The following is a 3,796-nucleotide window of genomic DNA, read 5'->3' on the forward strand; positions in this document are numbered from 1 at the left end:
TTAACACATATATAAGTTCAGTTTATTATTAATTAAAATTGTACTCAACACACACTCACATGCTTTGTGCAAAATTATGTATGATCAATATGTTAAAAGTCATGATGATTTAGTTTCCTTTACTTTGTATTTATTTGTGTAAAGGTTGGTTGGTATATCATATCTGAATATAAATCAGGAACATCTGAACACACTACATTGTGAATGGATGCTTTTAAAACAGTGATCATTAATTGGTTAAGTAAATTACCTCATGTAGTGTGCGGACAAAGTTTTATGAAGTTCCCATTCAGAGTCATGTTTGAGGTTTTAAGAGCATTTGGCCCAAAGTAGATTCTACGATATTAAGGTGAAACATTGCAAAATGGTACAAATACATTTACATGTGTTTTGTTATGGGGAATGCGAACCTCTTAAAGCTTATCAAATAAATTCCAATTTTACATAATTTGCTTCCAAAGTTTGTCTCTCCGTCTGGCTGAAAGTAAACACAGAAATTAGTCCCCTGTATTATGCTATTAATGTAGCTACATGCACAGAGTCTTGCACAGAGTCTTCTTCCAGGGCAACTTTGGTAACTAAGCAAATGCTTGGTGTTAGTTTGTTGCACATTTATGAGAGTTACTACTTTGCTTTTGGGTTGCAGTTAAGTTTATGTTCTGACAACCTGTGATATAAGACCTTTATCAGAGAAGCTCTTTGTCAGGACTCAAACCTTCTAGTGTTTCAGTCACCAGAAATAAGCTGCACAGGAAGAGGAAGTTCTCACTTACAATACATTCATCTGTCATTCAGTTGATGCTTAGACGGACAGCATGGAGGTTACCGCTCTCTGCGTCAGACTGTGTGAGTACTGAATTGTCTTTAAAACATCATTAAAATAGCACCATCTACTCTTATTCTAATACACAACTCTTCCCTTATTTTCTCTGCATCTCTAGTAATAAATGTATTGATTATTCTGGTTGCAGAAGATCAGCACTGTTACTGTGCTGAGAAAGCTCGTAAGTAGCAGTTAATTATTTCCATATCAAGTTAATCTAACCTCTCATTTGCAATCGCTTCTTTTTAACTTTGTGAAAAGAGTATATTTAAGTAATGATATCACAGTGTGTCTCTTTTATGCTTTGCTTTGTAAAATGTATGTCTGCATGAATAGTAAAAAAAAACCAAAAAGGACAAATGCCTACTGTTGTCAGTGTATACTTAAAAGGTGAAGACAATGCTCTCAACCCAGCCCAACAAAACACTTAAATTTGTTGAGTTCAAATCAAGCGTGTTTCTTAAAGCTGCAGGTGTGAACTTAACAGTCTTGATTTTGTGACTTTAAATCATTTTTTCCACAAAAGCAAATGTTTTACTGACAACATAACACAAAAAAATATTTATTTGAAATTATTAAAATAAAAAAATCACTTTCTCTCCGTCTCATTCTCAGACGCAGCTTTTCTTCATATTGTTCCAAACAGGCTCCAGCTCTTTGAATATGAATCAATCTCTTTTGATTGTGAGGGATTTGATGATTTCACCGAGTGGAGAGTGATGAGGAGGTTCATGGGAGTCAACACAATATGTGGCCGTTATCAGGAGATATCAAGGGGACCCTGTGTAATTAAAGATGCCTTTGCATCAGACAGTGGAGAATATTGGTGTGAAGCTAAAGGAACGGAGAGAAGTAACTCTGTCATCATCAATGTTACTGGTGTGTCAAAAACAAATAAATATCAATTTAAGAGAGTGAGCTTAAAGAGATTCTATTGATACAGTAATATCAGCAGGTGGACACAAACATGACTCCACATTAATGATAATGTTGCTCCATGACTGCAGGGGGTGAAATAGAAAGCAAATACTTTCATATATTCTTAAGAACATTGTTGTAAACTTGTAGGACATTGGTCCCTCTAGTGAGCAACAATTGATCAAGAGTCCTTTGAGTTAATTGTTATGAATTTATAAAATTAAATAATAATAATGTTTTAAGAGATTGTCAAGCATTTAGTTGACACCTATTACTAAGTGAATTCATGTTATTGGTAAAGTATTAGTATAGTGCTCCTCAACAGACAGTAATAATAGAAAAATGTTTTTGTAACCTTTGTTGTTAGCTGGTCCTGTGATCCTGGAGAGTCCTGCTCTTCCTGTGATGGAGGGAGAAGATGTGACTCTGAGCTGCAGGAACAAGACAACATCCTCTGTCCATATAGCTGATTTCTATAAAGATGGCATCCTAACACAGACTGGCTATAAAGGAATCATGACCATCCACAATGTTTCTAAATCTGATGAAGGACTCTACAAGTGTAATATCATTGGTATTGGAGTATCAGCAGAGAGCTGGCTGGCTGTCGGAGGTGAGGCTCAACAAACACCCTGACTGATACACCATATTGACTTGTATTTTTGATGCCTTAATTCAAAAGACTTTTGCTGCAGATGAACCACAAAAATCACAGACTCACCAGAACCTCTTCACCCGGTGGGTCTTTGTGGCCATGCTGTTGGTGGCTCTGCTGCCGCTGCTTGGGGTGGGACTGTGTCTTTGTAGAAAACACAGAGGTAATGTATTGAGAAACAGAAGGAAATCCTTGAGTGAATACAAGATCCAACAGATATTGTATATGTACTGTGAACTGCTTTGTTATGGGACAGAAAATGATTGTCAGGCACCTAATGATGGTCCACTTATGTTTCTTTTGTAATTTAATGTAAGACTTAATGTGTCACTTGATAAAAGGAAATTCAGTCACTTCATGCATTTGTGTAAATACTTCTGACTAATGTGTTTAAACAAGTTTTACATCCAAATGTAATACAGAATAACCGCTCGTTTTGTTTCTGTTTATTCTGTGTTTCTTTCAGTGTCTGGACTGACGAGTGTAGAAGCCAATTATTCTTGCATCACAGCAAACATGATTTGCACAGGTAATATACTTTATATGCACACATAATGCTGCATGTAAACTAATTAATTTTGTAAAACAGCTCAAAACTGAATAAATCCCTTCTTTGATTAGTTCACAATCTGCACGTCACAAAACAGCAGTTTTGAATAAATATTGCTTTGGTATGAAAAAGTCTCGATTTAAATTTAAACTATTTTCAAAGGTCAGACTTTTATTTGAGTTTGAATGTGTTTGCATCAGGAGCTAGCAACATACAGCAGCTGCCGGCATCTTCTAATACACAAACCAAAAAAATAAAAAAGACTCATAATCAGTGCTGGCTGAACTCCATCTGATGGGGGAGGTTCAACCCTGCCAAGTCACATATACACAACAACGCATCTTTTGAAATTGTGTCAAGATTAGACTATCAAGAACTTTTTACTATTTATTTATTTAACAAAATACTCTGGGCCTACACCTCAATATACATCCACTGAGTTTCAGCCCAGTGGTGTAATATTTGCATTCTCTCCTCTTTGTGTTCACATGTATTTTAATGGCTCAAACCAGAAGTCTGCGCAGGTGGGTTTCCTGGACATGTCAAAGATGAATCACAAACCACAGCCCCACCCCCAGTGTACAAGAAAGGCCAACTGATTGTTACTGATCTCCTCTACTGTGAAACTAATGTTTTATCCACTGAGAAAATAATTGAATGAAAGAATCTGTCTGCCAACAAGCTGAGGCATTTCACTTGTTTCCAAAGCAGAACCGGGCGCATCCAGCTGCACAGTGACGCCCGTCATCGACACGCCATCAGAAGGTACCAACCAAAGTACAACAGAATATGCCTTCTACTATACGATTGATTAGGTAAGAATGACAGTAATACTGGTCTCTAGTGCTCA

At 36.6% G+C, this 3,796-nt stretch overlaps 1 long non-coding RNA gene across 1 annotated transcript in view; it reads left to right on the forward strand.

Annotated features, from left to right (window-relative positions):
• The first annotated feature begins 764 nt into the window (after window positions 1–764).
• LOC123981046 overlaps window positions 765–3,796 on the forward strand; it is a 5,736-nt gene continuing 2,704 nt past the window's right edge. Inside the window, exon 1 of the long non-coding RNA XR_006827656.1 lies at window positions 765–846. This is a non-coding gene — a long non-coding RNA (uncharacterized LOC123981046). The remainder of the gene's footprint in view (window positions 847–3,796) is intronic.

The sequence above is a fragment of the Micropterus dolomieu genome, linkage group LG12, assembly GCF_021292245.1.
Source record: "Micropterus dolomieu isolate WLL.071019.BEF.003 ecotype Adirondacks linkage group LG12, ASM2129224v1, whole genome shotgun sequence".
NCBI lineage: Eukaryota > Metazoa > Chordata > Actinopteri > Centrarchiformes > Centrarchidae > Micropterus > Micropterus dolomieu.